Here is a 15,093-nt window from a genome sequence, read left to right as displayed (position 1 = left end):
TTCTCCGTTGAAAGGAGAAATTTCAATAAAATACACGAATTATGAACATACAATTCGTGAATAGAACTACATTAGATAGACTATGCAGTGGTGGCAATTCAGAAAAAAGTAGAGTTGGGGTTTTTTTTTATACTAGTGGGATGAGCTTTTTTTCATTTTTTTTTTTTTTTTTAATATAAAGCTGAAGAAGGCATTTTCCATCAAAAATGTTCAAAATATAGTTTTTTTTTTATTCTAGTGGGCAAATGCACCAAGTCCTGGTGTTTAGGTGAAAAATAAGATAATCATAGGCAGTAATAGCGATTGGCAGCGCAATAGCGGTGCCTTAGTAAAGTACGATGCGGGCACAATCTATTATATATATTTTTTTTTAACTAGGACACTTTGTATAGAAAGAATTGCCGTAGAAGCTCCAAAACTGGCTCTTTCGATAGGAAATTGAAAGGGCTAGTGCCCTTTTCAATAGTCAAACGTGATTTGAGGGCACTCTGCACCCTTCCCACGCCTACCATTTCCCCAAACACATCCAGTCCAAATGTTCATACAGCCAACTTGTTCAGCGCAGTTAAAAGGTTCAGAAATTATGTCTTTGAGGTTAACAACTCACCACAGCCCTCAGAAAAGGGCTATAGGCTATGGCCTGGGGGCACATAAAGTTCTTATAGAAATGGAAACGTCGGAGGGAGCTCATTCAATCGGTAATCAGAAGTTCTAGTGCCCTTTTTAAGATTCAAAGTGATCAGAGGGTTGGTTACCCCCCCCCCCCCACACACACACATACCTCATGTTATCTCGAGATACATCCGATGGAAATTTTGAGATGGCCAGTTGTTGTCGTAAAAACTTTGAAAAACGCTCTTTTGATTGGTAATTGAAAGGGCTATTCTTCTTTTTAATAATCAAAAGTAATTGGAGGGCAAAAGGCCCCTCCATGCCTATTAATTCCCAAAACACGTCTAATCAAAAACTTGAGATAGCCATTTTGTTCGGCGTAGTTGAAAGGTATGGATGACAACCCCCCACAGCCCTCAGTGCAATGGTTATAAGCCATGTCCCAAGGGCATACAGGGTTCTTATGGAAAGGGTGGTCGTATAAACTCCTGAGAGGGCTCATTGAATTTAAAATCAAAAGTTCTAGTGCTCTTTTTAAGAGTGAAAGTGATTGGGGGTATCCCTCCTCCCCCTCGTATTTTCCCCAAATGCATCCGATAGAAATTTGGAGATAGCCATTTGTTGAAAGATAGTCCAAAGATCGTATTTGGATTTGAAAAAATCCCCCAGATTTTGGGGGTATGGGTTGTCAGTTATGCCCCAGGAGTATATATGGTTTTTACGAAAGGGGTGATCGTTTGAACTTTAGAAGAGGCTATGTTGATTAGAAATGCATAGTCTTGGTTCCCTTTCAAGAGTCAAACATGAAAGAGAGCAGCTAGCCCCCCTCCCCAGATTTCCTCTTTTCCCAAAACGCGTTCAATTGATATTGTGATATCGTTACCAATAGTGAAAATTCATATAAAAATGTCTTTAGGGTGGACACAATCAGGTGGGCACCCAGAGCCCATGGGCAAGGGTTGTAAATTATGCCCCGGGGCACATAAGTTTTTTATGGAGCGGGTGGTCGTATAAGCTTTGGATCGGATGAAGCTTATTTGATTGGAAGTCGGAAGTTTGGTACCCTTTTTAAGAGTCAAAAGTGAATGGAGGGCTATCAGCCCCCCCCCTCCTAAGCCTGGCATTAACCAAAACAAATCTGATCAAAATTGTAAGAGAGCTACTTTGCTCAGCATTGTTGAAAGACCCAGTAGTTTAGGGATGTCAGGCTCCCCAAAATCCTTGGGACAAGGGCTGTAAGTTAGGAAATTGTGAAAGGTATGCATGTTTGAACTTCACTTTCCAAGAGGATGCAGGACATTCAGGTGAGCCTTTCAGAGAATGTTGAGGGGAGTGTTGAACTAAATCAGAACATGTTATGTGCATACGGATTGTAAAAACTCTGTAACACAGAAATATCTGTGTATACTTTGAAAATTCAGGAAATGATAAGGGAGATGATCAAAAAGGCAATATTTGGATACTATCAATACTACTGCAACTGCCAGCACTACTACTACCAAACTACTCCATTTACAGTTTGGAGGGGATATTTGAACTAAATCAAAAGACTCTATGTGAATGCACGTTTTCAAAATAGCATATCTCAAGAATTTATTTGAGTATTAAGTTGGAAATTTCAGAAAATACTTAAAGGGGAAGATCATCTCACCAAAAGGCAACATGTGCAAACTACTGCTAATGCTTCTGTTGTTGCAGCATTTACTACTGCTGCTACTACTATGACTACTACTACTACTACTGTAATTGCAATTACTTGTAAGGCCAAGAGCTTTGAGATGAAAATTTCAAAAAGTATATGAACATACAGATTATCAAAAAGATACATCAGCAATGCCTTACCAATGGCTAATTGTATTAAGTTGAAACTTCCAGGGCTTGATGAGAGGTACTGACCTAAAGGGAATATGTTAATACTACTGCTGGTAGTAATATTACCGCTATTCAAGACCGTTACTAGTAATATCAACACTTATACTATGACTACTATTACAAATATGCCTAAGGGTATGAAGGTTAGATTTTCAAGGAATTTTGAGGGGGAAGGTAAACTGAGTCACAAACACAGTTTGTGTGCAGGTTGTCAAAAGAGTGCTACAGCAATATCTTAGGAACAGATTCTAGTATGAAGTTGAAAGTAACAGTACTTGTTGTGAGGGATATTGAACTAACCAAGAAAATATTTGCATCTTAATGCTACTGCTTCTGCTCATACTACTACAACTGTTACAATTATTATTACTTGTATTACCGCTATTGCCACTAAAGCTTAGGCTCCTACTATTAATTCTACTACTACTACTATGAAAACTAAGGGTATTAAGGTGAAAATTTTGGGATATATAGAAACTGTAAGGCACTAATTCAAAACCTACTATGCCCACGCAGGTTGTCAAGTAGACGTATAAGAAATGCTTCAGGAACGTTTGATGGTATTAAGCTGAAACTTTCAGCGTGTGTTGAAGGGGATGTTGAAGAAACCAAAGGTGCTATGCGCATACTGCTACTAATACTGCTACAACTATTGCTACTGCGCAAGCTAAGGGTATTAAGGTGAAGCTTTTAAGGAATATTTAGGCGGATGCTGACCTAAATCAAAACGAACTATGAACAAGTGGATTTTCAAAAAAGTGACAAAGCAATATCTGAAGAACAACTTATGTTATTAAGTTAAACCTTTAAGGGTAACCTGGGGGGGATTTTGAACTAGTCAGAAGAAATTTTGTTTTAAAAATTTTCACTTTTTTTTTTACTTTAATAAATAAAAAATTATCAAAACTTTAATGGATAAATATCATTATATGTCAATTAGATTAACAATCCACGACCAATTATTTTTTTTTTCAGTAAAGCGCAAATTATATTCTGGTCTTGAGAAGGCATGGGAGTTATTTATTTATTTTCTTTATTTCCCTCAAAAAATGAGGAGTACGCTACAATATAATATAAAGAAAAAGCAACTGATAACACTTACAATCAAAACCTATCAAATATTGATCGAACACTTAAAAAAAAAAAAAAAAAAAAAAAAAAAAAAAAAAAAAAAAAAAAAAAAAAAAAAAAAAAAAAACACTTGCTAAATAGATTAGCCTATAAATCATGAAGGGCCAGAACTGTTACTAAAAAATGGAAATAAATTGTGGCCTAAAAGGCTAATTTTCGCCCTATCTTCAAATGTTTTATATTTTTTCTTTATACAGACTACAGGATCCTTCACATTAAGCTTTAAAACAATCTCAGTGTTACTAAAAGAAAGGGGGAAACCAAGTAAAAATTTACAGAATTTAAAATAAGCAACTTTAATGGGCGAAAGATCAGAAGGTCTGAAATTTAGGAAGAGGAGGGACGGGAAAAATACGTGAGGCAGAGCAACAGCGCTATACATACGACCAAGGACGTCCCGACGGTAAAGACCCCGAAAACGAATTAAAAGACCAAATGCCTTGCGTAGTTTCATTTGAACATACTGAACCAGGACTGGTTTGAAATCTCTTTTCGAAGCAGCATAAGGTAATCCCAAATAAGTGACTATTGGCGACGACTGAAAAGTAACACCATTGCCGCAATCGAGAGTCGGCCTGACATTATCCTCTAAACAATTTACAACAAAAAATTGACATTTTTCAAAACTGATAGAAAGGCCCAAACCTTTTAAACAATTAATTAAAATATTAAAATTAGAAACAAGACTAGACTTGGACCGGCTTAGAAGGATAATGTCATCAGCATATGCAATGTAAGACAGATTTCGAGATAAAGAAACAAACGAGCAGGAAAGAGAATTAAGGGCAGTAGCTAAACAAGAATTGAATAGATAAGTGTATTTCAAAAGCCTAAGGGCCATATACACACAACAATATAAATAAATAACACACAAGCAAGAAAATTAAACAACAGTACAAATTACAAGCACGCACAGAAACAGAATACAGCGCGAAAATATCTAAACTAACGACAAAATAAGTTAATCATAAAAACGTTTCTTCTTACTAAGGATTAACGGACTTTTCCCCTTTATTAATAATATTTTCACTCTTAACAACCTATTCTAAAAATATTGCCAAGGACCCCCACGCTTAATTGGTCGTCCCATAAATCTTCCGCTTTCCCGATTGAAAGAGAGAGAAAAAAAAGAAGAGAAAAAGAAATTCTTGTATTTTGTATCATATAACGGGAAAGAGAGAGCACTTCCAATCTTGATGGGAAAAAGTTGACTCTCAACTAGGATTCAACGGAGGAAATTTAGTGTAATTCTATTCTGGGAACGTGGAGAGAAGAAAGGATTTGCTTAGGAAATTCTCCAGATCTAGGCCTCAAATTATTAAGACTCGCTGTCTTTGTGACTTATAATAATAATTCATATTGTGTCTTATAATAATAATTAATAATAAATTATTCCAGAAAAAAAAGCCCGTGGGCCATAGGAAAATTACATAATACACAAACAACAAATTAACTACATTAAATTAAAACTATTTAAAGAAAACGCTCCCGATGCACCGCTGCAATCCTGACAAACCTTGCTATCCTTTTGATACTCAGGAAATTTGTATCATTCATTCTATCTACCATCCATATCTCATTCAATTTTTCTTTACCATACATCTCACGCCTCCAATCATTCAATTCGACACATTCACACACAAAATGTATTAAACTTTCATCCTGAGATCCGCACATAGGACAAGCAATAGATACTACCTTCTCCCCTTTTCTCCCTTGATACTTTCTTTTCTCCCCAATCAAAAATCCATTTCCCCTCCAATCCAAATACGCCTTCAAATCCTCTCTACTTAACCCAACCTTCCAAAATACCTCCTCCCCCCAACTCCTCTTTATCTGTTTATAAAATTTTAACGACCCTGAACGATCCAGACTTGCCCACCATATCTGTATTTCTTGATTCTTCAATCTCTCTTGTACCTCCCTTATTACTATTTCCTCCATACCCATAATCCCCTTTCCTTCATTCCACCATTCTCCTAATCCACACTTGTCTAAGATGTCCTTAATCTCCGCCGGCCACCCTGTTTTACTATTCTGTCTCAACGCCTCTAAGTATGCTGCCTTTGCTACCGTAAATCTCTGCATACCCAGTATCCTAACCCAATATCTCACCATGGTCACTAGCCTCATAGATCGCAGCGATACTAGCCCTAAATCCCCCTGGATTACCAAATTACTAAACGAATCCCATAGTCCTAACATCCTCTTATAATATCTCATCATAACCACCTCAAGTTTTGGACCTTTCCGATAGCCCCAGATCTCTGCTCCATAATGCATCGCCGGTACTATCTTACTTGTCCAAATCCTCTTATGTACTCTAATATCTCTCACCCGTCTAAGACTACTCCTCGCTATTTCACCACTAATATACCTCCCCCTTGCATTCGCTAGATCCAGATGCCCACTGAATTTCCCATTACTAGTAAACTTTACCCCATGATAAACAAATTCATTATTCACTGGTATAGTTTCACCTTTAAAGAAAAAATTCACATCTTCACTTTCCATGGCTTTACGACCAAATACCATCACCACTGACTTCGATGTGTTCAGGATTAACTTCTTCTCTTCCAAATAAACCTCCGTAATCTCTAATAATTGTTGCAGTTTCTCCTTTGTTTCAGCCAGTAATACGATGTCGTCAGCAAATAGTAGTAAGCACAGTTTAAGCAAATCTATCGATAACATTGGTGCATTATTCTTAGCGAAAAATTCATTGGCATCATTTAAATAGAGGCTAAACAATTTTGGTGACAGCACACATCCCTGCTTTAGTCCCAATAAAGATTGCACCGGAGTTGAGCACTTTCCCGCGACTTTCACTACTAACTTCACGTATTTATACATTTCGCACAGCAACAATACGAAATAGTGAGGCAGTCCTAAAGATAACAGGTTTAACATTAACAGGTTCCTATCGACATTATCATATGCTCCTTTCAGGTCTAAAAACGCTGCATATAACCTCCCCCCTTTTCCTTTCCTATACTTCTCTACCATAATTCTCAAAGTAAAAATATGATCTACTGCACTATGATTTTTTCTAAACCCTACCTGAAAAGGGAATAGCAGTTCCTTTACCTCCAACCACTTCCCTAATCTTGAGTCTATAACCTTGCAGAAAATCTTACTCATCACATTGCCTAAACTAATTATTCTATAATTACTATGATCCTGTCTGTTACCTTTTTTGAAAATTGGTATTCCTACTGACACATTCCACTGGTCAGGCCATTTCCTATTTTCAGTCACAAAACTGAAAACTGCTGCTAAAACTGGTACTAGAACTGTTTTCCCCATTTTCCAAATCTTTGCTGGTATTCCATCCACCCCCGGCGCCGAAGATCCCTTCATTCCTTTTAGGCTTGCACAAACTTCCTCTACCTTAATCGGTTCTAATAGACTATAATCCTCTTGTCTTAAGGGGAAACCATTCTGCTCTCGTAGCTCCTCTAGTAAACTCCCTATACCGTCTTCATATTGCTCCCTTTTGCTAGTGTCCTGCTCCAGGTATGTTTTCCACGAATCAGCTGGAGGTATGAGTTTGCCGTTGGCCTTGAATTCCCGCCTTACTTCACTCCAAAACTGTTTTGGGTCTTTTGACAAGTATTCCTCGCTGATCTTTATAGCCCTAATCTCTTCTACTTGTTTTTTTCTCATTTTTAATAACCTCTTGTAGATTTTTCTCTCTGTTCGGTACTCCGATAAGTGTTTATTCATTTCCTGGTCATTTAGTGCTCCTTTCACTTTCCTGAGAAGTTGAATAAGGTTTACTTTCAGCCTCCGACAATCCTCATCAAAGAATTCGTTTGTATTTCTCACCCTCTCCTTGTTATTTGATATCCCACTGCATTTCTGGTATACTTCCTCTGATATTTCTTGCACGGCTTCTTCTAACTTCCCTTCTCCCAGTATATATATGCATTCCTCCGCCCTTTTCTGCATCTGTTCACTTTCCAACAAATTTTTCAAACGGTTTTCCTCCATACAATCTACCCTAATCTGCTGCTTCATTACCTTCCTACCCTTATCTTCCCTCTTCCCCTTATTCCTCCAACTATATCTCTCACCCTCTATCTCATACATCCATTTCTTCGCCTGTCCTGCCTTCATGACTACCTCTATTGGCTGGTGGTCTGATCCTACAACATCCATAACATAAAAAATCCAAACAATTTTCCCATAACCTACCTATCAACCATAATATAATCAATCACGCTAGGCTTCCCCGAACCAAAGCACGTAAAATCTCCCCTTTCATGATCTTTACCCACCCTTCCATTCAAAATTATCAACCGACCCTCACTACAAAAATTTATCAACTTATGGCCCCACCTATTTTTCCTCCTAGTTTCATCTTTGCTTGTCCTACCTTTCGGACATCCGTTTCTTCCATACCATTCAACCATACTCTCCATACCTGATAAGCAAGGGTTGCCAAGATCCACCTGTATGTCTTCAACCTCCGTACTCGTACCCGTGTAGGCGTTGAAATCACCTAGTAATACAAAAAAATGGTCACTAAACAGCTCAACATAATTAACATACTCCTCAATTAATATGTCCCATGTATACTCATTCATATATGAACTATTTTCAGGGGGTATATATACACAGCCTATAACATACCTCTTTTCCCACATGGACATTTGTAACCACACAATATTTTCTGACGCACTCAATAGCCTATGGATGCTATCAAATATATCATCCCGGATCAATATCGCTATCCCCCCATAATGTCGACCATTACTCGATTTATTTCTCACTCTTTCAAAAACATTGTACCCTTCAACACTTAATGGGTTTTTCCCATCACTCCATGTCTCTACTAGTCCAACTATATCTTTCTTTTCATTATCAATACACGCTTCCTTCAACAGATTACTTAGTTTTGTCACTGAAAACCCTTGAATATTCCAATGCACCATGCGTACTACCCTTTCACTAGAATTTTCACTATGGCCCCCCGTTTCCTATTCATCACCAGCAGTTACTATAGACCCTTGACTCGGCTGTTCTCTTGACACGCTTTCACCATCACTTGCCCTCACCTCAAGACCACTGCCATCCATTGGTGCTTCCTGGTTGAGCACTACCACTAATCGTGACTTTCTGATAGGTTAATTTTGATCGTCACTTGGACTTCTTATCCTAGCATGGTCGCGTTTGGCCCGTGGTTCAGGCCTCCCGGGCATCTTCAAAGCAACCGTATTTTTCGGTGTAATAAATGTCGTTGTGGTTCGAATATCCGTGTTTGGATCGTCCAATTCATTTTCATTGGCTGAAAAATATCCTTGCAAGCTACCTGTAGATTCTGCCCTGCTACGCGTTGGAGTCTCATGGTCAAGGGACTGACGGCTCTGACCTTGAAGCCTTCCCAAAGCTATCGGGACCATATCTCTAACACTCGGACCACTTACTTCAATTATTTTCTCATTCTCAAAATCATACGTCAAAATCTTGTCCTGTAAAATTAGCCTTACCCCCCTTAATTTAGCAGGCATATTTTTTGACCTAGCCTCCGCTAGCAGTGGTTTTAACTTATCTCGAGCCATACGCTCTCTTTCCGTGTAGTCAGGGGATATATACAACTTATGACGGCTAAATAGCCCAGAGGATCTCAACACCAAATCTCTCAGAGGCTTGCTAATAAATTTAATGACAACCGGGGGCACGCCATTATTTTTAGAGCGAAGGCGGAAAATATCCTTTATGTCTCGCCTCTCTAGATCCAAATTCGGGACAATTTCATTTAAGCATGACAAAATATCTGACGCTAGACTGGGTCCTCGATGTTTAGGGTCAAAATTGTATATAATCAAATTCATGTTCTTCAATTCTTTTTCAAGAAAATCTATCTTGGACTGGGTTTTCCGCAAATCTTTATTAACAGTCGAGCAGCTTAATGCCAGTCCCGCTATCTCCGATTTAATTGCTCTGTTGGTTTCCTCTACCTTGCAAGAAAATTCCGACAAAATCGTCTTTAGGCCTTCAATTCCCTCAGACAAAACCTCTATTTTATTTACTGAGGCTCTTAGACTTTGCATCTCCTTTATCAGTTGTTTTATACCTTCATCGCTCATCTTAGGGTATTAAATATTATGCCAAAATCTTACCTTCGATATGCCTTTCTTATTTACCCTCGTACCGGCCTTCGAGCTTTTCTGAAAAATTTTGTCTTTAGTGGCCAACAAAAACCAGATCAATCCAACTATATCCAAAGGCAATCGTTGCGCAATGAACTAACTATCCAAAAAGTTGAAAACTGGCCAAACAATAAAACTACTTTAGATCTATATAGGTCAAAGACTGGATCAATACTGACTGGTCAAAGGACAGGTCAAAGACTGGATCAATATATAAGGAGAAATAATTCCTCCTTGTCTAATTCCTCTACCCACTTGAATTAATTTGGACTGAGATGAAGACGAACTCGGACAGATACGGATCTTTAAACCAGAATACCAAGAGCGAAGGACTCGTATGGCAGCTAGGGGCAATCCAGCATGGATTAAAGTGAGTAGAGCGGATGCATGAGAAATGTTATCAAAGGCCCCTTTGATATCAATCAAGAGGGCGTATAGCGGTTGACCAGAGATTCTCGCTTCTTCAATAACTTTTCTGAAAGATGCATGGGCATGGTCACATCCCAAACCTCTCTTGAAACCAACTTGATCAGAACCAGTGTCAAGAATTTCAAGAAGATCCTTCAAACACAACTCAAACACTTTCCCAATCATAGAACCCCTAGTAATTGGCCTCCAGGAACTACAAGATGACAAGTCTTTTTTCCCGCTCTTAGGAATAGGCGTAACTATGCCAATATAGAATGACGATGGTACTAAACCAGTAGTAAGTAAAAGGTTGAAAAATGCCAGTAAAGTAATAAGAAAAGAAGAAGGAGCAAGTTTGAGGTGATTAGCAAATAAGCCATCATGATCCTTAGCCGACTGCGCCTTTAACGTTTTGATTGCTCCACGTAACATATCCTCAGAAATCCTGTAATCAGTTGAAAAATTATTCAACCTTTCATCTAATTGCAACACAACACTGTTAGAATCGTACGAAGTCGACAACTTAGAAAAATAATTTTCCCACTCTTTCAGCGATGGTGTGGAATTAGTATCAGGCATGTTAATCCGCCTATTGCCTCGGAGAACATTCCAAAGGAGATTCTTGTCCTTGTCGTTATCAATGTTTGAAGAAGCTTCTTCTATGACCAGGTTATTATGACGACGGAGCTCTGCTTGGAATTCAGCCTTTCTCTTTTTCATTAGCAAAAAAACTGGATGCGAGTCTCTTGGCTTACCGAGGGCCCGCCATTCCCAATACGCTTGTTTAGCCGCCTTATTAGAATTTACCAAAAAAGGATTGAGGCTCCAAAAAGGTTTCTGCGCGCCTAATCTTATCCTATTAATAGGAAAAACTGCCGCAGCACCATACTTTAAGCAATGGATTAATTCAAAATAAAGACAATTAATAGTCAAAGAGGGATTACTATCCATTGAATCCAAACTATCAGGGATATAGACTTTATCAATTAAAGTCCCAACTCTTTCTTGGTAAAGCGGTCTAAAATTTGGATTCCAATCAACCCGATCAAAAAATTTAGGAAGCTTATTACCAGAAAAACGAACTGGGGAAGGACGAGAAGCCAAAGGGGGTATAAGGAACTGAAGCGGCATGTGGTCACTAACGGGGAAATCTTAGATTACAGTAACCAGAGGCAAAGGATCACTTGGGTTAGAAGAAAAAACATGATCAATATTAGTTGTACTACCACTCCAATGAATATAAGTAAAATCCTGGGACTTCGGTAAAACAGAAAAATTAGGAAGACAAGAAGATAAAATTGTACCCCTTTCATTTGCTATATTTGGATCACAGTTAAAATCACCTAAAATATAAGTACGCAAATTTGACTGTAAACTAGAGACAAAACGACTAAGATTAAAACAGCATTGAGTAAACGCATCAAAAGAAATATCATCATGGTAATCAGTCGGAAAATAACAATTAATTAAAACTACGTTTGAAAAACTACAAGCTAAAAAATTTGTATCAATTGCTAGAATAGCTGCATTAAGAGACTTGGGTAAAATAGTAGCTAAACCACCGGAGGGACGTCCACCAGTCGGTGTAGCGGGAACAGCAAAAATTTCATGCTCAGTAGACAGACTAGAAAGCAGATTCAACGAATGATCAAGGAGGTGGTGTTGAGTTTGACTCGAATAGCTATTGTAATTTCTCTTCGTTTTGGTTTCATTTATTTATTGACATTAATTTTTGACAATTTTACGCTTAGAAGATTATCTGACTTTATTTCTGCTTATTTTTTGCTCAATGAAGCTGTTTACTTTTCTTTGAAAAACTTGTTTATGGAAAAAAAAATTTAATTAGTTTTGGGTAAGAATGAACAAGGGACTGTTTCTAAGGTTAAGCTAATGGGAAAATTTCATCTGTGAACCAAAATTTGACTTATTACATACCTTGAGAGTTTTGACCTATGACCTGAATTATGACCACAATTGGTACAAGAACCTACTGGATAATGAAAGTACCAAAAAATATAAAACACCTACTTCAATTAGTGACATGGTACACTTCAGTATGCTAGGAAATAAAACTTCATCAATATAAATGGGTTCAAAATCCTTCTTCAGCCACTGAAAAACCATAAACCACCATGGCTGGTTTTTGAGCGATTGCCAGTTTAAAAAAATAGTATTTCAACGAAAAGTAAAGAGCTATATTTAACTAAAGAAGATGAAAAATAAAGTAAAATAATAATTCCAACTTAAAACGAACAGAAATCATTATCAGTGAATAAATGACCAAAAAGAACAGAAATTACAATGAATAATATTGTGAAACGTTACCAACGTGAAACGAACAAAATTTACCAAAAAAAAAAACAGTTGGGCTAACGTATCTAACGCTTCTAAAGATCTGAGCTTCATTTTTGTTTTACTAAAAACAATTTCATTTCGAAAAAGGTCTCTTATTTGTCATGACATTAAAAGGAAAACGAAAGGAAATATATATCCAAGATAGCTAAAAAGGACTAATAAAATTTGACTGACTATTAAATATAGGGAGATTCATTCTTGAAGACTAAATAATATTGCGTGTTATAACGCTATAAGATCCTAACGTAAAGGGGAAAGTTTGAAATATTTTGTGTTTTCAATAGCCTGTAAATATAAAAATATTGATTAATCCTATTATTATAAAAATGTTATTTTGTTATAGTTTGTTTAATACCTTGTTTGTTGAGATAAAGGCATTTTGGATTAACTTATTAAAAAGAGTTGTGATTTGTTGTTTAAAGAATGATAACAAAAATGATATAATAATAATAATAATAATGATGATAATAATAATCCTAATAAAAATGATATTAATAATAATTGTAATAATAATAATAATAATATCCATAATAAATCTAATAATAAGAAGAAGAAGTAGAAACAAAAAACGGAACATCAAGAATCAATTTCCCGTAGAAGTTCCCATGGTTCTGAATCGTTAATTGAGGTTTCTTCATTGTTTGAATGTTTAAGCAGATCAACATAAAGAAGGAAAAAATACATAAAAAAGAATTGCACAACGAATAAATACTACTACCTTTTTCTTCAAATATTTATTGTCTTTGATAAGCTCTTCTTGGTTCCCCTGTGGCAAAATTTATAATTTACTTGATCCCTAACTCAATATCCCCTCAAAATTTCAGATTGGTCCCATAAGCTGAAGTTATAACCTTAGCAACGCCTGAGATATAGCAGATATGCCTTTCTGAAAGTCTTGATACTAGTAGTGCTGAGTTCAACATCTACCGAATGTTTCAATTTAATACCCTCAGCCACTTGTGAGATATCACAGATAAGCCCTTTTGGAAAACTTGGCTGCACAGAGTGTCTTTTGATTTAGTTCAACATTTCTATACATTCCCTGAAAATCTCTAATAAAAACTCCTATATCTCCTGAGATATTGCAGATAAGCCCTTTGGGCCACCTGGGTATACATGTTATTTATTGATTTAGTTCAACATTCCCATCAGCATTCCCTGGAAGTTTAATTTCAAAGCACTTAGCTGTTCTTGATGTACTGAAGATGTGCCCCTTTTGAAGCCTGGATACAAATAGCATCTTTGGTTTAGCTCAGCATCGTCCTGAAAATGACACTGCCGAGCAGCATTTCAGTGTTCTAAAGGAAGCTGAAACTGAGAGGCGAAATCGTCTTAGCTCAATAACTCTTTCGTCGACATTAAACATTGCCAGCTAAAAGATAGCGGTGGCAAGGTGGAATTAGAGCCAGGACTTATTAAATGGGTCCTTAAAGTAAAGATCAATGCAACTTCAAAAAAGTGCATCGCTATGACCCAAAATAGTCTGCACAGTGCTTCACAGATGTAATCGTTGGCGAATCTCAAGACGGGATGTCCGATTCCAATTTACCTGTTTCTGTCCATCTGGATGGTTCTTTCTAACATTTTTCTTTCTTTTAATACGATGATTCTCATTAAAAACTGGTCTTGATCATAGTAATGATTTTCTTTTGTTAGCAAATTCATTTTCTTCTTTTCAATCCCATTCTTCAAAAAGATAAAGTAGTGGCTTTTGAAATGAAAAAAAATGGACTCAAAGTCACCGCAAACCCAGTAGGTTTGCATGGAATCAGATGGATTCTTTAATGGCTGGGCCATATATTACGGAAACCGCCAGTGTACCTGCCTTGCCAAAAACTTCTAGCTGAACCTATTAGCTACTGGAAGAAACGCCAAGGAGGACAGAGGAACAACTGGTGGGACCTGGCCAAGTTAGACCTTGAACCAATCGGGGGTTTCATAAATTCGGTCACAGATGGTCAACACAGTTTCTCACTTTTGCAGAGCAGCTGGCAAAAAATCAAACAACGTGGTCCAAGAATGTCTCTAGGATCATCGATGCCGGATGAGGTGGAAACGCCTGATTCCCACCACAAGTACAATTATAAGTAACATGAGCCACTAGCATGTCCTTTACAAGAATAAATCTCTTTGCCTGTTACTCCTGTGTTCTCCACAGAGAAATATCAGGGGAATCATCATATTAAGGGAAATATCAAACCGTATGCTTGGACATCTTAATTCTATTCTAGTTTATGTTGTCTTACATTATTGTTAAGATAATAAAAACCGCTAATATGACTTCGGGATAAAATATCAAGCAGAAATAATTATATTTTTAACTTATGATCTTGATCATCATGAAGTCCTTTTTTTCCAACTGTCAGATTATTAATGCTTATTTTTACAAGTGTCAAAGGCATGATACAAAAGAGGGTCCCAAAAGGACCCACAATTATCTTTCTTTAAACAACCGATGCAGCTTGCATAATCCCCATTCATAATTAACTAGATTGACGCCCTTATATAACATTCCTTAGAGAAGCAACTTTCGAGATATGTTTGTTTCACGTTATGGTGT

This window comes from Artemia franciscana, chromosome 18 (genome assembly GCF_032884065.1).
Source record: "Artemia franciscana chromosome 18, ASM3288406v1, whole genome shotgun sequence".
Taxonomy (NCBI): Eukaryota; Metazoa; Arthropoda; class Branchiopoda; order Anostraca; family Artemiidae; genus Artemia; species Artemia franciscana.
Note: the sequence above shows the minus strand (reverse complement) of the source record.